The sequence below is a fragment of the Dermacentor silvarum genome, chromosome 6 (assembly GCF_013339745.2).
Source record: "Dermacentor silvarum isolate Dsil-2018 chromosome 6, BIME_Dsil_1.4, whole genome shotgun sequence".
In the NCBI taxonomy this organism is placed as follows: Eukaryota; Metazoa; Arthropoda; class Arachnida; order Ixodida; family Ixodidae; genus Dermacentor; species Dermacentor silvarum.
The window spans coordinates 3,764,879-3,786,776 of NC_051159.1; the positions used below are offsets into that span (position 1 = coordinate 3,764,879).

Below are 21,898 nucleotides of genomic sequence, written 5' to 3' on the forward strand. Positions count from 1 at the left end.
TCGGGCCACATTTTCCAACGCACGCTACACACGCAATGCTGCCCGGATCAGCAGTGCAGCGCTACAGGTGTGTCCCTTCGCACGCGCTGCCCACGGGAAGCGCTTCTCATGAACACCACCGTTTCACACGCGCCTTCTCGTGGTCATCGAGTCTCTCTTCATGTCGGTCTACTTACGCCGCAGCACACCTGCTTACTTAATCAGCTCATGTTTACTACAATTCATATTGCTACCAAAGCCGCTCACCTTACTTCGTATGACATTGCTGTGTTGCTATCGCATTCATTGCTTCGCCCTTAGGGCGAAACTGTGACATTTTTTCTGATTTATTTTAAATTTCGTCTCAGCTAATTAATTCTAATTACTCCCAGACACTTCAGTAGCTCAACTTTTAACTAAACTTATGCTCTGATATCATATATATAATGAAACCCGTGAATTTTGTACTGTACTAGTTCTTTTCTATTTTATTGCGATAGCAATTATATGGACACTCAAAAGCAGATTTCTGCCGTCGGCGTCGCCGTCGCCGTTGCCGTCGCCGTCGCCGTCGCCGTCGCCGTGAGGTTCCGTATGACGTCAATGGAGATGAAATCGTCGCCGCGCGCCGCCGAACGCTGTATGTGCGAGTGAAAGGGCACGAGGGACGCGCGCTTTCACGGGGAGTGAACGCACGGCGGAGAACAAACGCGCGTTCTGTGCTGTGCTCCTTTAAGGGCTGCAGAAGTAGGCATCTCTTTCCTCCTTTACAATCACCATATATGTAGCGCAAACGCGCCTTCTTCTGACGCACGAAAGGCCGTGGGGGGGAGGGGGAGGGAAGGGAGGCGACGTTTAGCTGCGGCACCAAGTGCCTATTTATATCAGAGGCTCCGGCAACAGTCACCAACGCCGCACGCATTTTGTGCGAACGCGGGCAAAACGCCGAGGGCGTCGACAACAGTTCTGCGTGTTGCCGGTGCTGCTGCATGTCCAAGTTTATACAGCTGATAAAGCTACTATCATTACTCCGTATAGCTCTCTAAAAATTTGCTATCGCAATTGATGCTTCGCCTTTCAGGTGAAACTGCGACAACTTTTTTTATGATTTATTTAGAATTTCATCTCAGCTAACTAATTCTAATTATTCCAGACACTTCTGTAACTCAACTTGTAACTATATAAACTTGTGCTCTGATATCATATCTGTAATGAAATTCATGAATTTTGTACTGTACTATTTTTTTCTGAATTTCGTCCCCGGTCATCTCAGCAGGTGAACCGGGAGTGCCTGCTGAAGAAACAAGTGTCGCTCAATGCTCGTGCCCCTAATAAAAAGGACACGTACAGGACACAGGACGTCTGTTAGGTCCTCGCACACGTGCACCAACCCCATTTGTTTGAACGTTGCCAACGCTCGTGCTTAACTGTAATTACGCAGTAACTGAAGCAAGTGCCGATGTGAATTTGTTGCAAGCCCGTAAAAGTGGGAACTGCCGTTTCTTCGGCCTCAATTGCATCACGTTACGTCTGATAGTTTTATTGCGATAGCAATTATATGGACACTCAAAAGCAGATTTCTGCCGTCGACGTCGCCGTCGCCGTCGCCGTGAGGTTCCGTTTGACGTCAATGGAGATGAAATCGTCGCCGATGATAAGTGGTTCTTGAGGGAAAGGGAAAGGTTGGCGCTATCTTCCGCAGCCCTTGAGGGAGCACGGCTCAGCGTGCCGAACGCTGCATGTGCGAGTGAAAGGGCGCGAGGAACGCGCGCTTTCACGAGGAGTGAACGCACGGCGGAGATGATAAGTGGTTCTTGAGGGAAATGGAAAGGTTGGCGCTATCTTCTGCAGCCCTTGAGGGAGCACGGCTCAGCGCCAAGGACGGCGGAGAACAAACGCGCGTTCTGCACCGTGCTCCCTTAAGGGCTGCAGAAGTAGGCGTCTCTTTCCTTCTTTACAATCACCATATATGTAGAGCAAACGCGCCTTCTTCCGACGCGCGAAAGGTCGTGGGGGAGGGGGGAGGGGGAGGGAAGGGAGGCGACATTTAGCTGCGGCACCAAGTGCCTATTTATATCAGAGGCTCCGGCAACGGTTACCAACGCTGCACGCATTTTGAGCGAACGCGGGCAAAACGCCGACGGCGTCGACAACAGTTCTGCATGTTGCCGGTGCTGCTGCATGTCCAAGTTTATACAGCTGATAAAGCTACTATCATTACTCCTTATAGCTCTCTACAAATTTGCTATCGCAATTGATGCTTCGCCTTTCAGGTGAAACTGCGACAACTTTTTTATGCAGCAAGATTGAAATAATGCCAGGCAAATGGTTCCCATTAGAGCACTGCACGAGCCGATTTTTTCAGCCCGAGCCCGGCCCGGGCCCGTTTTTACGTTGGGCGGCCCGCCCGAGCCCGATCAAAACTTTTTTGGTGAGACCCGGGCCCGGCCCGGGCCCGGAAATAATCTACGTTACCCGCCCGGCCCGGCCCGCCACCCCTTTACCTTAGGCCCGAGCCCGGCCCGAGCCCGGCTCGAAACCGCCCCGAACCCAGCCCGAGACCGAAAAATACATGTTTTTCAGAGTTGAGACGCCCGAGAATAACTCGCTGCACGTTACATGCACACCACCAGAAAGCCCGAGCCCGGCCCGGGCCTGCGTCAAAAAACCTGAGCCCGGCCCGGGCCCGGGTCAAAAAATGTCACAGTTTCGCCCTAAGGGCGAAGCAATGAATGCGATAGCAACACAGCAATGTCATACGAAGTAAGGTGAGCGGCTTTGGTAGCAATATGAATTGTAGTAAACATGAGCTGATTAAGTAAGCAGGTGTGCTGCGGCGTAAGTAGACCGACATGAAGAGAGACTCGATGACCACGAGAAGGCGCGTGTGAAACGGTGGTGTTCATGAGAAGCGCTTCCCGTGGGCAGCGCGTGCGAAGGGACACACCTGTAGCGCTGCACTGCTGATCCGGGCAGCATTGCGTGTGTAGCGTGCGTTGGAAAATGTGGCCCGACTATTACGAACTGAATGAACAAGCGTGGTGTGAGCGCGCACAAACACGAAGAGATCACACTGAATGACAGCAGACAACGACTGTCAAAACGCTGGCAGCAAGCATACGCCGCAGCGGTAGAAGGTACGTGCGGTCTATCGCTTCAACGGAAACTGAGCGGCGAATGCACTTAAAGGTCAGAGCCGTGTGGAGATAAGAGACGGTGCGAGCGAGCGACGAGCGCGGTTGTTGGCAGAGAAGTGCCCCCCCCCCTGCTCCCTCCGGCGCTGGCTTCCTGCTTCCTTGCTTGCGCGTGGGAGATTGAGTGCGTTCGCTCTCCGTGATAGCGCGCGTCTCCGCACGCTTCCTCTCGGGCATACGGCGCGCGGCGAAGATTTTATCTATAGGGAACCTCACGACGACGGCGACGGCGACGACGACGGCGACGACGACGGCGACGACGACGCCGACGGCAGAAATCCGGTTCAAGTGTCCATATAATTGCTATCGCAATAAAAGCACAAGCCGTGCCCGAGCCCGTGAAAAAACTGCTCTACCCGGCCCGGCCCGGCCCACGGGCCGGGCCGGGCCCGGGCTTTCGGGTAAACCCGAGCCCGTGCAGTGCTCTAGTTCCCATAACTGAGGAAGCATTCAAAAATGTGGTCGCAGTTTCACCTGAAAGGCGAAGCATTAATTGCGATAGCAAATTTGTAGAGAGCTATACGGAGTAATGATAGTAGCTTTATCAGCTGTATAAACTTGGACATGCAGTAGCACCGGCAACGCGCAGAACTAATGTCGACGCCGTCGGCGTTTTGACCGCGTTCGCACAAAATGCGTGCGGCGTTGCCGACTGTTGATGATGATAAGTGGTTCTTGAGGGAAAGGGAAAGGTTGGCGCTATCTTCTGCAGCCCTTGAGGGAGCACGGCTCAGTAGCCGTGGCCTAGTGGTTAGGACGCCCGCCTTGGCTACGGGAGGTGGGGAGTTCGATCCCCGCCGCCGGGCACCCACTGGTAAATGGGTACAAGCAGCCCTCAGGCCTGGCGTCGGCAGTGGGAGAGGTGCGTGTGCTTGGGAAGAGGCCTGCAACCCCGCTGAGGTGTACATATGTACATATGTTGCCTTGAGGCCGCGGTAAGCCAACGCGGCCCGGGCCCCCCTCCCCCCCCCCCCCCCATTGTAATCCCGCCAAAAAAAATTGCCGACTGTTGCAGGAGCCTCTGATATAAATAGGCACTTGGTGCCATAGCTAAACGTCACCTCCCTTCCCTCCCCCTCCTCCCCCCCCCCACCGTCTTTCGCGCGTCGGAAGAAGGCGCGTTTACTCTACATATATGGTGATTGTAAAGGAGGAAAGAGACGCCTACTTCTGCAGCCCTTAAGAAAGCACGGCGCAGAACGCGCGTTTGTTCTCCGCCGTGGGTTCACTCCCCGTGAAAGAGCGCGTCCCTCGCGCCCTTTCACTCGCACATACAGCGTTCGGCGAAGCCTCACGGCAACGGCGACGGCGACGTACGACGCCGACGGCAGAAATCTGCTTTGGAGTGTCCATATAATTGCTATCGCAATAAAAGCATTGATCATTAGAATCTACATCCCTCGAATCGTGCACATTGTCATAATTTCCCATCTGTGATTCCTGCAGAAAGGCTGGTTTACGATATAAACCCTCACAACTACCGCCATGCACAAAAAAACAACAACAAATAAACCAAAATAGGCAGGCTAACTAAAAGCGAATTAGCAAGTAGCATATTCACACTGTAAAAGACCTTGATTTAAAATGTCTGTCAAGAAGAACAAAACGCCATAATTAGCCAAGCAATCCTCATCATCCGCACACTGGGCTGCTCATAGGTCTATGCAAGATGGTCATGTATACCAGCACTTTGAATTCCTGTAGCAGTTTCTTCACCGGCTACACAAGCAGACAAAAAATGTTCCAAGATTAAGTTAACAGTGTCGCAGTCCATGCTGATTTACTTAGGCAGAAATCTGTTACATGTGCTGTCAATTATGGCATAATAGAGAAAACCTGAATAACAGTAACTGGAGAAAAGTTTGGAAATGTGCACGAGGTAACAAGAGTTGATGACCCTTAGTCAAACTTGCTATTGCCTAATACGACGCTGCACAGCTGTTACTTTACAGCAAGCAAGATCGTTGAAAGAAAACTTTCACTTTGACTTGGATAACTCGATGTCATGACGCAACGAATGCTATTTACAAACACATTACCGTGTGCAGTTTCAGAAGTGCATGTTTTGTTTTTCTCCAGAGTCATGTCGCTTGGTTGCAATTCCAGCAAGAAAAAAAAACAATTGAATGTGTGCTAAATTTGCTTGCATGTGTGCACCAACCCCTGTTTGTTTGCACGATGGTAATAACTGCACCTGACTAGATAACATAGTAACTTAGAATGCAGGAACTGAAGCAAGTACAGGTGCGTGTTCTTCCCCCATGCCTGTAATGGAGCGAACACCGTGTTTTTTGAGCCCTTGACTGCGATAATGCAAATGTTCTTCGTATATTCAAGAACTAAAGCATGCATCATGTTTTGCTCAGGCAAGCTTTTTTTTTTAAACCAGAAAAATAAAATTCTAGACAAATGGTTCACATACTGAGGAATAATTCATAAGGCACCTGTAATTTGAAGGTACATCACTTTATTTGTGCACATCCCCATCTACAATAGTTGCAGGAAGGCCTACACATGCACCTACAACTGGGCACTTACTGTCCAACAAAAGAATACAAAACGTGAATGAAATAAAAGGCAATGTGAATATATACAGCGGATGGACACAATTACTGAAAACAAGTAGAAATACAAGAAAATATTTGAAACAGGCAGTAATTAACAATAAAGGTGCAGCTTCGCACATTAACATTGTGGTATGTAATCCTTGCAGCAGGAAGGCCTTTCTTACCAACTACACCATTAACACAAAATGTGAGGAATAAAGCAAATTAGAAATGACAGTTAAAATTGTATTAGCAAGCAGCACAAAAAGATGTGGAAACGCTTATATACAATGAATGTAACAGTGGTGGCCTATGCACAATAAATACAGCAGATAGGTGTGCAGTGCGTTGCACATTGAAGTCGTCTAACAGGAGGACTCTACTTACAAAGTGACCTGTTTGGTCTACTATTTGGCTGACGGCTTTACATATCAGGCAAAACATGCATATGCGGCACAGTTGTCAAGTGCCTACTTTACGAAATTTTATTTAATAACCAATGCCATGCAAAGTAGTAAAAGAGTTATCAATGGCTGCATCCAGCAGATAATCTACAGTCTGTATCCGCACTATGCCACTCGTTTCAGAATTGAAACTAGCAGGCTACAAGGAGGTTTTTTTCTTGATCATTTTGCTTGACCATGAAAGGTTTACTCCAGCATATGTCTTGCTGGAATGTGCCTCAACACATCGAGCCATTTGTTGGCGAAGATGCATTCGCAAGCGTGAGCTAACATACTTCTCCAAAAGCAACTTTGCAACTGTTTCTTTGTGAGAACAACACACTCCTTCAAGATCAACCTCCACATTTTCAGCCAGGAACCTTGATATGGTTCTGAACGGAGCCTTCATGTCCACTATGGCATCAGCTGAGACAAATGCCTTGAAATGTTCCTCAAAGTGAACCAGGACAGTCATCACTTCATTGCTGGGCCTGATTAAGTTGCGACCCCCCTTTACGTACTCCTTTAAGTTGATGAGTGCATTGTAGCTTTCATTTTCTCCAACTAATACTCTCCTGCATGGCTCACAATTCCCTGTTGCCTTCGTTACAGCCCTGAGAAGAAATCCTCCAAAGTAGGCGAGGATGTAGCATTCAGTTGATGAAACTTTCTCAATAACAAGGTCCTCTAGATGCTCCTCCTCATCCCCAAACTCCACAAGCTGCTTTTGTAGAGTTGGACCAAGAAGGTCGGCGAGGTGCAGGCTGCCATCAATGTCGTAGCTTGTTGACTTTGGTGTGTGTAGAAACTGCCCTACACAAACCAGCTTCAAAGCGAATTTGCCATCGTATGCACTTGGGGTGGGCTTTTTCATCCGCAAGATTGAGAAGATGTTTCCAGGCAGTCTTGGATTATTCGACTGGTCAGGACATACATGTACCCATGGTGGCATAGAAGTTCTTCTGCAAGGCCAAGTACAACAGATGTTGAAATCAGAACGCCTGCCTGAGACGGCTTCCAGTGTGCTGTTCCCATCTTCACATGTCGCAGCGTATGCTGGGCAAGGTGAAGCGTTGCTATCGCCTCTTTATACTTGGTGACATCTATCTTGCTCAGAGCAAGCACAGGATGACGTGATGACATTAAGCTATACCATCTCCAAAGTAGCTCAAAAAACCAAGCCGTTGCTTCGGCCTCGGCTGGAAGCTTTCCTTTCAGGATTAGGTAGCGAATTCCAGCAGGGGCTTCACGAAAAAGCTGTACAGCACTGCTGACCTTCATTTTGGTAAAATGTCGAGTGCTCACGTGGACTGCAGTCAGGCCGTTTGCTATCTTAAGGTCATTATTGGAGTCGTGCTCGAGTACTTCCTCTACATGTTTGATGTCGACCTTGTTGCCAGGAAGACCCTGCTCGTTCACTGTCTCAGTGCTCAAGTAGAAACAGCTTACCCGCAGAAGCTGAGCCCGAAGATTTTTTATAACATGTGCTGGGTCCGCCATAAAATGCAGCAGCCTACCTTCAAGGTGAGGGTGAGGGACACTGCTAACTGTTTCAGAGTTTCGGTGGCTAGAAAGCCCTAGCAACCGCCACACAGCCTGGTTGGCTGACCCCATATCACTTGTTACGACAAGAACTCTTAGCGATATGCTGTGAAGCATTTCTATGAGGTTGAAAACAACGTCTTTCAGCAGTCGTCCATCAACAGATCTGCCCGTGAAGTGGTATGCAATCACTTGTTTATACCGTTTGTTTAGCCCACCCACCATGAACACCAAGGCGTGGTTTGCTACATTGTCTGGTGTGTCGGGCAGTGTCGTGCTGCCAAAAAGGTAGTCCAGTGAGTGGTCATGCTCGTACCCCTGAGCGATTTCCATTTCATCCATGAATAGGACACAATCCTTTTCAATATCCTCCATTGCCTCCACTTTGCGTTTGAGCACATCGAACACTTCATGGAGGATACCTGGAAGAAAGTGGATGTTTTGTAACCTCCTGATCAAGGTTCTGTTTGAGGGCAGGGGATACGATAATGATCGCAGAAGTTCATAACCAGCTGCGCCACATGCATGCTTGATTTGCAGCGATGTTCTGATTGTTTTTTCAGACCAAACACATCCTTTGCTATTTTTTTCTTGTTAGTACTTTCTTTTGGTCTTCATTTAGGAATTTCATCTTGGACATGAAGTCAAGTTTTTGGTGCCCAGACTTAATTTGTTGTTTAAGGCTTCGAATGGAGGCCTTTGCCTGGTTGTGCAGCATTTCCAGCCTCTTGTACTTCCGTGTTAGGTCACTGTACTTTTTTTAAGCTCTGCAGTACTATTGCATCTCGATTCTAGCTTTTTGTAGGTGTCATTTCCAGAGAAAGTGAACAAGACCAGATTGATAGTTCGGGGGTTATCACAGGACGCAGCTACTTCTTCTGGTGACATTTCTGACACCATTGTGCCAATGGGTTCAGAATGGATCTCTGTCAGCTGTAGTGAAGGGAGCATGCTCCGAGAAGGGCTACTACTGAGGTTAGCCGATGTGTGGCTAGACGACTCTGTGGATACATGGGGGAGGGATAAGGAACATTTCTTTCCATTATCAAGACTGCTAGCAACAGAAATTCCTGGAGTGATGGTAGTGGCAGCATAAATGCCGTTTGACTGAAACTTGCTACATGTTGCAGCAGCAGTCCTCTCTTGTGAAGGCTTGTCGTCCTCATCACTGTCAACACTGCGACTGACAACTAAACACCTGGGTAGGCGAGCATTTGCCTCAAACGGTAATGAAATTGCTGAACGCAAATCTGTAAAGCATGTGGAGCTACTTGTTCCAGAGCTGGCTGGAGTATGGCACACTTTCAGGCTGTCATGTTGGCGCGGTGAGTGGATCACATTACTGTCACAGTTCTCGGTAAGCTGATCTTGCACATCTTCAGCTGCCATCACATCAAGACACAGGCTGTTTGATACGCTACCACACTGGCTTGCAGACCCATTATTAGCTGCCAGTCCAGTTGCCCCCGCGTTAACAGAGGCTGCGTCTTGGAAGAGACACTTTGGTGACTTGAGGCGTTTCGGCACAGCTGTAAAAATTTGTTTAGAAGTAAGAATTAACAATCAAACCGAACACGGGCAGCCCTTGTGCTTCACTTTTACAGGCCATAGCATGCCATAGGGATTTTATGCTGACTGATCACAGCATCACCATCATTTGGATTTCAGTCTGAATGATCGCAGCATTGCCATCATTTGTGGCATGAAACGCTAGTGACAAGTGAGGTGATGCCACTGTTTTTGTAGAGGACAGTGTTGTGGAATTACCACTCCGGAGTTGAAATTACTCTGGAACCATCATGTTTGAGGGGGTATGCTATTTGTGTTATCTTCATGGAATGTCTTTTTTTATTCCTCATTTTCTTTTTGTTACGGCCGCATAAGTGAGCCACATCACTGCAGGGTAGGGCCTGAGAGTGTGCATAAGCATTTTTAGACTGCAATGAGATTAAATTAAAATTAGGTAGGGTGCAAGCTTATATTTGCCGAAAGTAGTCCTAACTGCCATCTGCCAGAAATGATCACTTCTCTGGTCTACACCCGTTGTACATAACTCTCAACCCCCCCCCTCCCCCACACACACCATACCTCCCGAATACCCAAGTCATGCCTCGGTTAAAATTCTACATATAAGATTTCTTTCTTGCGGAGGCTTGCTAAAGCTTAGCTACAATAAGCACCGACAAGCATGCATTTTTTAAAAGAATTGAGAACTCACAATCCTACATTGATACTGTTGTCAATATACTTACGGCGAAATGGAAATAGTGTCGGGATGGCATGTCTTGTTAGCTTCTTCCAATTATATTTTCTATTTTGCTCGAAGCTGCAGTCCTCAAAGTGGGCCTGCAAGGCATAGAAATTTAGTAAATAACACCGAGGTATTGTCATTGCTTCAATTCTCATTGCGCATCATACCACGGAAGCCACAGGTGGGAGCTCGTAGCGTCTGGAAATGTATCAACTTATGCATCATGAAGTGGAAGGCTGTTTCTTATGAGCATCCTTTCCATGCAGGAATGGTAGTGTGTACGACAGCTCTCTACGAGAGCACTTAATATGTTAAATAGTAACCTCAAAATAGGTTAGCCATCAGAGTTGCTCGTAACTATGCTGACATTATTAGCAAGGAAATTGAAATTGCTTAACAGTATTGAAGTACACCCACTGCAAATGGATGCACTGCTCAACATCTACATCCTGCTGTAGCCCCTGCCTATTCCATTCCCCACTGCTTCTTCCAAATTTCTTGCTCTGTGCATGGGAGCACAGCATCTTCAGAATAATAGAAAGCAAGCTACATAACTAAGAAAAGATGCAGCTGCTTCCGCTGCTGCAGGGAGTTACTGAGGCTAGGCAGCCCTGCTTACGAAAACATTACATATGCGAAATGCAGTTTGCTCTACCACGAATTCTAGCACACATGCGCTCGTCAGTCAATTGTTCACGTTCTTGATGCTAGCCAATTCAGCCTAACTGAGATTGCGCGTGAGCATGCAGCAAAACTTTATATTATATGCCAAAAATCACTATCGCCCGCATAAGGATTGGAGCAATACTTACACTGCATACGTATGACGACGTGGACGGTGCCCATCTGTCTGCTGCAGGCAGTTACCGAGGCCAGGCAGTCCTGTTTACGAAAACATTACGTACGCAAAATGCAGTTTGCTCTACCACGAATCCTAGCACACATTCGCTCGTCAGTCAATTCTTCGCGTCCTTAGGGCAAGCCAATTCAGCCTTACTAACTGAAATTGTGCGTGAGCATGCAGTAAAACTTTATATTGTATGCCAAAAATCACTCGAGAAGCGTTTTATGGGGGGCTAGTTGGTAAGACATTTAGAAAAATTATAACTGCGCTAAAACGAGACACGAGAACGAAGTGGACAGGACTGTCCACTTCGTTCTCGTGTCTCGTTTTAGCGCAGTTATAATTTTCCTAAATAAAAATCACTCGCCCGCATAAGGATTAGAGCAATACTTACACAGCATACGTATGACGAGGCGGACGGTGTCCATTGGTCTCGTTTAATTTGCGCGAGCCAGCGCTTCCTTCGGGTAGGGCTGGCCGGAAAACGAAACATCCGCACGCCGTTGCGGCTGTTGTTAGAGCACTGCGGTACGCAGCAGCCGGTCATGATTCTCGTCGTCGAGGTCGGGACGAGTAGGGTTACCGTCCGCGGCCGCGCGGGCGCAACAGCTGACTTCCTTCACAGTTGCGGGAGCGTCCAACGGGTTTCACACCTACCCAGAATTCACTTGTTAGTGAAACACGAAAGCAGACTGGCTGTCGGCTTCTTCAGGTCGTTGTAGCGCCTACCGAACCACAGAATAGGGAGCATCGAATATACCTACCGCACAGTAGCACAACGCCGCGTTTGAGTGAGAATCAAAATGGCGACAGCGGGGGTTGGCAACAGCGCCATCCGCGACATTCAGCGGAATTGTGGCGAGCGCGGCATGGGCGCTTACAAAGGCTGGCACCACCCTAAAAACGCGGTACATGGAGGCTCCCTAGCCGATGATGATGATGATGATGATGATTTATTGGCATCCCCTTTGAAACGGGGCGGCGACAAATAGTCACCTAGCCTGCTTGATTTAATCAGGTATACTATACATGTTCTTTATCTAGCATTTTTGTATACCTCTCATTATTTTTCCTTTTCAAAAATTTACCTTGTACCGCTGCCTATGATTTTAAGAGATCAGGTCGTATCCATCTTTTCCCTGCTTTTTTTCCACCAGTACTCTAATCGTCTCTTGCTGATCTCTACGGCTGATCTGTTTATGTTTCCTTCCACTTTAAACCCAAGCGCTTCTGGGAGTTGCACGTTACCTACGGTTCTCGCTGGGTGGATCCCGTCGCATTCCATTAGGATGTGCTGAGTGGTCTCTAGATCTCTGGAGTGGTCTCTGGAGCCGATTTTAAAGTCCCTATATAAGAAAAGTACCGCCATCCTTTGACAAATGCCGCTTCGCTCTCTCTTGTGTTATCCTGTATCTCCGATTGGACGATGATAGCGCGCGCTTTTCACTTCTTTATATTTTCTTTTTTTCCGCCTCACAGCCATGTTGAAAGTCCTCTGCGCAGCCGCAGTCGCCGGCGGCGGCGGCGGCGCGCGCCCGGCCTGAAAGCTTCAACGTGGACTTTCTAGGTGTGCCACCGTCGACTTGGCTTTCGCAAGCAAAAAGTAAAGAAAAAGCAAGCGATTTAGGAGAGGAGGCGGCGGAGGAAAGAGTAGATAGCGGTACTTTTCTTATATAGGGACATTAGCCGATTTTGGTTCGCAGCGCACCTAGCGGGTGTGTGGAATCTACGCAGACTCAGATTGGGACCACAAAAAAACTGATCTCGAAGGCTATCTTCTGGTGTTTAGAAAAATTACACGGCCTCCAAGATCGTCACCGTGCGAGTGCTCGTCCCGGAGGCTATATTTCGATTTCTTTAACGCGTTGCTTGCATGCATCGAGTAGCTTCGTGTAAACTGTACCGCCAGAGCAGCAAGCACACGATGCCACTGTGTGTTTATGCAGACATTTTAAATAAACATGACAAGTGTTGGAAGAGACGAAACATTTATTTTCAAGTCATATTCTCAGTAAGCACATGCGCACTTTTTTTTCGCAACGTTCGATGAACGCAAGCACAGAAAGATTATTTCACTGCAAAGTGCAAGACATGCGAATACAGGTGCCATATGTTGAGAATAAATTTCACAAAAGGAATAAACAGGCGATATTATGAAAACCCCCACAGAACAGTAAACCTGCAGAAGACAGCATTAGCATTAAAGAGGAAAATAACGCTCGTCCTTTGAAGCATAACCTTTCTTATTAAGTGATAGTTTCGGGCTGCATCGCAAACAAGGAATGAAGGCTGCTCACTGCAGTTGTCAGCCAACCACGCTGTCTCCCTGTCCTGCCGTTGTTACTGCAACACGCAACACAGCAGTAATTCCCATAATACTTGACTATGGTCGGCATGACCTGAAGAAAAAAAAAAGTATTGTTTATGTCTTCTCTCCCACCTTCGCACAAATTTTCACCTATGCACTTGAGATTGGCCTTTCGCGAAAAGCATCACGTGCAATTGTCGCAGCTAAAAATCAAAAGCAACCTTCGGTGCCATGCATGCGCTACTCAGGCAGGAGCGTTTATTGAGAATACGTCGTAGCCACAGCTAGCTTACAAACATTCTTCTCAATTCGCAAGTTCTATCTAATTACGCTCGTAACAAAGGCTTCAAGCAATCTGCGCACGCCACGGTCGAATAACTATCCTAAGCATAACTGCATTCTTTCACACAATTGCACACACGCGCATTGAATTCAGACTACGTATACCGGCGTGTGCAGACTCACTTTCTCGCGCCAAGAAACGATTTTCTCGCAAAAGTGCTGCGCAGCATTCCAAATTGCTGTTTCTTACATAATGTGAAGCAATCCACGAACATCATACGCAAAGTGAAGAACACAAAAAGCTCTCTGCGCCGAACAGCACAATGCGACAAATGTCAACTTACGGCTGAAGTGACAAATACATAAGCAATTTGCAAAGTAATGAAGGAAAAAAAGAACGTAATGAAGGCCTTCTTACCAAGCAGCATGCCAAGCAGACAGACGTTCTGGCAGACGAACCCATTAAAGACCACGCAGACGTTATCGCACATCTTTTGTAGCGTCGCCTTTTGTACCATGGCCGATATTTTGTAGCGATTTGTTATTCTTTATTCTATATACTATAGTATATAGAATAAAGAAGAATAAGAAAGGGTCTTTATTCTATATACTATAGTATATAGAATAAAGAATAACGCACCGCAGGCCGTGAGCGGCGGATGATAAGACTATAGTCTTATCATCAGCCGCTCACGGCCGGCTGATCTCGTTGATAACTTCTACGTCAACAGCCACAGAGATTCTCACTACAACACCTAGAGGGTAAACTGGTGCCACCGTCTATGCGAGTTTCTTAAAGGGCTGCCGTGCCCTCATGGGAATGACGGGATATGTGTCTGCGAGGCTTGTGTTGGCTGGCGTCGAACGAGGCTTCGTCTAAAATGTGGATATGGCTACACAAATAACGCGTCGTTAAAATAAAATCTACATAAAAGGCTTTAATTCGCCCATATTACATCTCTCAATAAAGTTTACTCACCTACAATGCAGCATCAAGCGATGAAAAGCAAGAACAGACGACAAGTTGTTCCAAAGCCAGCGAGAATCTTGTCGTCTGCCCTCCAACTTTAGCGGCCAGCAGATACTTTTTACGTTTCATAGAATTGTGCATCCAATAGTATGTCCTCAAGATTAAACAAAACATGTTTTTGTGTAATAATAAAGCTAAAGCAGTTTTTTTACGCGCTGTTTTAGCAGGAAATGAATCATTGTGACAGACGCAACAGTGCTAGCCAGGCGCGTCTTCAAGGCGTTCGGGCTCTCCAAGAACGATGCAAATCCGAATCCACAATATACCAGCATTCCCTTGCATACCACAGCGCAGCAGCGCCACATATCCCTCTAGGTTTTATAGTGGGAAACTCAATGAGGCGTTGGTCGGGCGCACTGACGCAGCCAACGTAACCGGCGGCTTCCGCGCGCCCCGACAGGCCCGGCGCCGAATTGGCTCCCGACCCATTCGCGCGTTGGTCGCGTCGACTGCGCCGACCCACAATGCATTTCGCGCAAAGAAATAAAGGCCATAGAGAAAGGAATTCAACAAGAGGGGACACTCCCATAGGGCCCAGCGGCCGAATTGACTGCAGCGTGCCAAGCGGTCGGTGTCGATCACTTGCATCACTTCCGGTTTCGGTTTTGGGCGCGCGTATTTTGAACGCAAGCTAGCACGCCGGCTGCGCCCCCCCCCCCCTTTCCTTTTTTTTCTTTTTTTTTTTTTTTTTTGCTCTTCGTGCAGAATCGGTTTATTATTGAGTAAAAATGATTGCGAACTATCTCGTAAAGTCCCATCGAATCTGTGCCATGTGCAATTTCACAAAGTAGACGCAAGACCTTTTGTGCAATGAGGAAATATTTATTTTGCTCTATATAAAAGCTCGTTCCGCGCTTTTTGTGCGTTCATACAACGTTGTGACACCAGCAGGTAAGGCAGTAGTTTCTGTATGAAGCTCCACCGGACGGTACCAGCTGAAAAAAAAAGTAAATTACAAGCATGTTACATTTGCAAGCACGTAAAGCATGTTACAAGCATGAGTCATTTTGGTATTTAGACATAGGAATACTGCGAGGCGAAACGTGCGAAAGCGGTGAATGGGCGGCATTACAAACAAAAGCAATTCGCTTTTACATAAATGGCGTAGAAAATACCCGACTCATCCCAAACATGAAAACATCTGATTTCCAAGCCTTCCCCCATTCCCCGGGCATTATTTCCTGCACTTAGGCAGCACAAATACACCAGCGACTTCGCGTTTCCAAAACTTGGCCTCGGGCGACGCGATGGTACGCGACATACACAGAGACGGACGCAACAGGCACTCAAGACAAATGCGTGGGTGCAATGCCTTTTTTCAGTCCTTTAGAAGACGTAATTTTCGAATTACAAGTTTCTGATATGTTCGTCGTTCGCGCGTTCTGCCGGCGCCAGCAGCACACCCCATGTTATCACTCTTGGCAATCGCCCATCGCGTTTTCAACAGGCGTGAGTACCGAAAGAAAGTATATGTTGTTGCGGAGCCACAAAAAACGTCACAGACTTGTCCCTCTAACATTCATTACACGCCAAACTAACTTTATCACCACGGCCGAGCTGCTTATCGCTAACTGCGTCACAGCGCGCTGTGCGGCCAGCGTGCCTCAAGAGTACCCCAGAAAGTAACGAAATTACTTTTCAGTAATGTCTGGCGTCAGAGAGAGCGGCACAAACTTCTCCTGCAAGATGCACTAGACTACACACCACGGCTGAGTTCTCGCTAACTGCGACACGGCGCCCTGTGCGGCCAGTGTGGCTCAAAAACCGAAATAAGTTACAATAGTCCCCTAGGAAGCGTCGGAAACATGTCTCAGCACGATTCATTTACTCAAATTAACTGCGCCAGGATGGCCGAGCTGTTTTTCGCTAACTGCGTCTTAAGTCTCGGTCCCGTGCCGTAAGCCTAATTGCGTCGTAGACTGTGAAACAAGATTTCTCACCTTGCCGTAGTCCAATAGTGCAGTGGTGTCTTGTCCCAGTGCAGAATGAACGCAAGAATACGCCGAGAGCCCAATAAACCAGGTTACATTTAAAAAAGAAAAAAAAGAATGAGACAGACGCGTCGCCGCGCGCGAGCGCTCAAACGCGCGCGCAGCCATCCTCGCTGGCTTCGGGGGAGTGTCTGGCGGATGACGCATGTAACTGGCGCGTCATCGACCTGTGGCTAGGTAAGGCAAGGAAAATAAGTCGCAAAGCTTAAGTTCATTTATACGCAAAACGTTTTAGTTTTCGCGGCAAAGAATTTTAAAAATAAATCAATGCCTGTTAACTCAAGTTCATTTTCTTTTTTTTCGATGCTCGCGGCAGCAAACGTTCGGTGTCAAAAGTATAGCGTCACGTACGGCGACGTGTTTCCTGTTGCCAGTTTTTGCCGAGTGTCCCCTCTTGTTGAATTTCTTTCTCTATGTAAAGGCGCCCATGCCGCTTCGCCCTTGCTTCGCCGACGGTCGCGAATGCCGTTCAAAGCGGCGCGCGGGCTTCGGATCGTTCTGCGCATGCTCCGAAGATAACAGCCGACGGCGCGCGCGTCGCAGTGTTGCCAGGTTTGGCTATATATAGCCAAATTGGGCTACAGGAAAAAATTTTTGGCGTTGACATGGACGAGTTGGCTATGTGGCTATATTTGGGCTACTGAAAATCTGCGACTTGGCTTTGTTTGGGCCAAAAGTGGCGCCCTAGTCCACGCTCCAGAGGTCGCTTTGATCGGGTAGAAGTAAATGTCGAAGGCTTTGTTTTAGCTGGCTGAGCCGGCAGAGCGGTTGTGCATGTGTGCGTGCGCGAAATTACCGCCCCTCCCCTTCCCTTCCCTCTCTGTGCTGTTGTCTGAGCCGGTGGCTTTGATCTGTGATGCACTTAAACTTACACCCTGCTTGACCGTTATGCACCCGATCCCCGGGCATCGGGATGAACCTGGGGTAGTGGGTTTTTCGCAGTACACTGTACTAACATGGGTATGCTCAGGAAGGGAGAGCAATAACATATAGTGTCGGGGCCGTCGGGCGATCGGGGCGCCGACATGAAAGAATGGAAGCACGGGTGGATGACACGCCCCAGTGTGTTCATGGCCATCTCTTAATTCTGGATGAAGTATCGCGCCGGGCACAGCTTTCGACCTACTCCACGTATCTCGCGCGAAGCTTTACATGCATTTTCCTTCACCTGCTAGATGAATTTTTGTTCGTGCTTACATTCGAGATTCATTCGATAGGTTGGACGTAAGATCGGATCCTCCTCAGAGAGGAGAATCCAAACATGGGAAAGTGGGCCAAGTATGCAAGAACGTATAAAAAATAATGGGAGCAAGACCACGAGCCAAAGGTGCTTTTACTTCTAGATGGTTTGCCCGTAATGTCACGGATGCAGATACTCATTTTGATAATATTGAAACATGTTTGCCACGATGACATCAGTGCACCTCGTCACACGAACTTCACCCACCGTGTTAGATTAGCAGGTGAGGTGTCGCGCTGCTGACTGGAGGACGCGGGTTTGATTCCCGGCCACGACGGCCGCATTTCGATCAAGGCGAAATGCAGGAACACCCGTGTACTAAGATTTAGGTGTACGTTAAAGAAATAGAGGTGGCCAAAATTAATCCGGAGTCCCCCCCACTGCGTCATGCCATATCGTGGTTTTGGCACGTAAAACCCCAGCAATTAGTAGAGAGTTTTAGAATAGAGGCCTCAAACTTTTGGGGGCCCCAAAGAAATAGCGTCGAAGCCACTGCGCATGCGCAAGACGCAAACTGTGCTTGGATTTTGCGTCAGGCACGTTATTTCAGCGATTTAGCAGGAGCCCCAAAAGATGCCCCAAAAGCTTTTGTCAACAAACATGACGGCGCCCATCGAAGCGACGGCTCTAACCTAGCACCGAACTGGGCTCAATTCGTGGTAAGGCGTGAAGTTCGTAAGCTAGGAGAAGTGATTGCGGTTATTGTTTTCTCTCTACTAACATGTGTAATGAGGATTGATTCATTAGACACCGCTGATTCCGAATTCAGTGGCTCGTAGGCCTAACACGGATAGACTTGACTGCGTGAAGGTACGTAAAGTTGGTTACTCAAAACTAACCGCAACAAGTTGCTTGCTGCTAATAGAAATAGTTCTAAATTGTAATTAAACACGTAAATATAAATTACTCTTATCATAAAATGTTATATTTTATTTTAATATTTATGACCCAACGCTAACACCCGCAAAGCTCTTTAAGGCCCCAAACGTTAGGCGCCCCTATTCTAAAACTTTATTAGCACATCAACATGATTAGCTTTTTGACAGTAACCGGTTTTCACAGCATAAATACGATTTCGAGCTAGTTATGTTCGGGACGTGCTCGTCGCCGAAAACGACTCCGCGCTTCTTACACTTGTGTGCCGTTTTGCGCAGTAACCTTTTAAAGCTTCGCGTATACCGATTCAGAGAGCGATTGGCATCTGTTGTCTGACACTTTATTTTAACGCATGTTCTTGCCTTGCTAGAGACCTAAGATGGCGGCAAGGTTGATGTAAATAAACAGTGTATAGATCATGTACCAGCTAACCCGGGCCAAGCTAATTAAAAAATAGTGATAACAAGATAGGACGATGAGAGAAATACCACGAGATATCATAGCGCGAAAGACTTGTTTTAGCTCATAAAGAAGAACCCGTGAGCACGTCGCAGATCGCTGGACAGCTGAACTTTTACGCCGTAGGCAGAGATGACGTGAGAGATCGATGATGGTAAACATTATTTTGCGTTCACGAAAGCTAAAAAACAGAGTTTGTAGTTAATATTATTACTGTAAATAACTGTAAATAACTAAAAATAGTAACTTAGTACTATCTGTCATTAAATAAAAGCACTGATTTCGCCCTCTGCAGCGATTCGCTGGAACTTAAGAGCTTCCGGGCCCAAGAAAAAAGTGTTCTGTGCAAGCATGATGTCGCTGATGTTGATGCCAAGGGCCGACCGTAATGGCGGCACGAACATTTTGTTACGCCAGGTTGTGCAAAGAAAAGATTGTCGTAGTCGAATGTGAAATTGTATACACAAATAAAACTGCAAATAATAATGGCTATATTTGGCTACGAAATTTTTTGAACTTTTTTGTGTTTGGCTACATTTGGGCTACAACTTAGCTAGCATTTGGCTACGCCGCCTCGTCGGACCTGGCAACACTAGCGCGTCGGAGTATCGACCCTTTTCGCGGAGCAGTTTGTTTTAAAGAAACTAGATGGCGCTCACGGCGGCGCGCCATGGCTTTCAAGGGGCTTTACGCGCCATACCTCTCCTCAGCGACCGCGCACGAATACGAAACCATTACCGCTTCTACCTTGCTTCTGTGCGATCAGCTGTCGGAAATGCAACTCAGTTTTTGCTAACACACTGTGCTCCAATCATGCAAGATTGAATCATGTGGATTGAAGACGTGTGCAGTAATCATCATCATCATCATCATCATCATCATCATCATCATCAGCCTATATTTTATGTCCACTGCAGGACGAAGGCCTCTCCCTGCGATCTCCAATTACCCCTGTCTTGCGCTAGCGTATTCCAACTACGCCTGCAAATTTCCTAACTTCATCATCCCATCTGGTTTTCTGCCGACCTCGACTGCGCTTCCCTTCTCTTGGTATCCATTCTGTAACCCTAATGGTCCACCGGTTATCCATCCTACGCATTACATGGCCTGCCCAGCTCCATTTCCTCCGCTTAATGTCAACTAGAATATCGGCTATCCCCGTTTGTTCTCTGATCCACACCGCTCTCTTCCTGTCTCTTAACGTTAGTCCTAAGATTTTTCGTTCCATCGCTCTTTGTGCGGTCCTTAACTTGTTCTCGAGCTTCTTTGTTAACCTCCAAGTTTCTGCCCCATATGTTAGCACCGGTAGAATGCAATGATTGTACACTTTTCTTTTCAACGACAGTGGTAAGCTCCCAGTCAGGATTTGGTAATGCCTGCCGTATGCACTCCAACCCAATTTTATTCTTCTGTAAATTTCTTTCTCGTGATCAGGGTACCCTGTGAGTAATTGACCTAGATAAACGTACTCATTTACAGACTCTAGAGGCTGACTGGCGATCCTGAATTCTTGTTCCCTTGCCAGGCTATTGAACATTAAATTTATCTTCTGCATATTCATCTTCAACCCAATTCTTACACTTTCTCGATTAAGGTCCTCAATCATTTATTGTAATTCGTCTCCATTGTTGCTGAATAGGACAATGTCATCTGCAAACCGAAGGTTGCTGAGATATTCGCCGTTGATCCTCACTCCTAAGCCTTCCCAGTCTAACAGCTTGAATACTTCTTCTAAGCATGCAGTGAATAGCATTGGAGAGATTGTGTCTCCTTGTCTGACCCCTTTCTTGATAGGTATCTTTCTACTTTTCTTGTGGAGAACCAAGCTAGCTGTGGAATCCTTGTAGATGTTTGCTAAGATATTCACGTATGCCTCCTGTACTCCTTGATTACGCAATGCCTCTATGACTGCTGGTATCTCTACTGAATCAAATGCCTTTTACGTGTGCAGTAGTTGGCTGCAAAAATAGTGACTGGCATGTTAAGGAATAGAATGAATCTGTGTGGCCAAGTTCGCGGACCGCTGCTGCAACTGTCCGAACGTGTTACCGGCACTTCGTGATGTACGGCTTTCTTCGAGGATACAGAAATTTGCTCATCCGCCAGCCTTGTATCGCTAACCTTCAAAGAATGGGCTTCATCCCCAGAACGTCGGCAAAAGTGAGTACCACTCGTTGTACCACTCGAAGAAATGACAAAAGGGAGTAGCACCGCTTCCTGTCATAGTAAGTCTCGCGCACGTTATCTATACACATCTTTCCCAAATGGCAGGAAAACTTACGCCCACTGTATCGCCGACGTATCAAGAATAAGTGATCGAATGGGCGCACACTTGCATATATGCGCACTGTATACGCACAATAAATGACGGACTACACCTATGGCGCAAGAATCGAAGCTGAATGTTCCGTGACGGTCCACAAGAGTAAGCGAGTTACTAGCTGTAATATATATATATTTGCTACAAGGTACTCAATGTATAAAACAGCTACTTTTCAAGCCTTGTACGCAGCAAGAACAAATCTATAGGAACTGAGCACACTCGCGAGCGATTAGGCAGAAAATGATCAGATAGTGGACGCACCGAGGAACTTCACAGAGTCATAAACTGACAAGCCACTGCTTGGCTGAATTTATAATCGGAAAGCTTGGAATGCATATTTAGCCCCGCTTTTAGAACAAGCACCATGTACGCTGCTTGCACCGTTTGGACATAGCTTAATCAGCTCCGAAATCGCTTTTGCATGTTCTCTGAAGCTGTGATGAAAGCTTCGCGTCGTCCACCTACTCACCGTCTACGATGTTTCCGAAAACAGAGGGTTTCTAAGCCACGCCGGCGTCATACACTTCCATTGTAAGCGAGGAGGCAACGGAGGCAGTTGAGGCAACCAATGGACGCGTCACCACGTGATC

At 47.4% G+C, this 21,898-nt stretch overlaps 1 long non-coding RNA gene across 1 annotated transcript; it reads right to left on the reverse strand.

Annotated features, from left to right (window-relative positions):
- Positions 1-15,220: 15,220 nt before the first annotated feature.
- Positions 15,221-16,716, reverse strand: LOC125946104 (uncharacterized). The gene is made up of 2 exons (XR_007467407.1): positions 16,360-16,716; positions 15,221-15,354 (listed from the first exon to the last, which is right to left on the reverse strand). It is a non-coding gene; the product is annotated as an uncharacterized LOC125946104 (long non-coding RNA).
- Between the last annotated feature and the right edge of the window lie 5,182 nt (positions 16,717-21,898).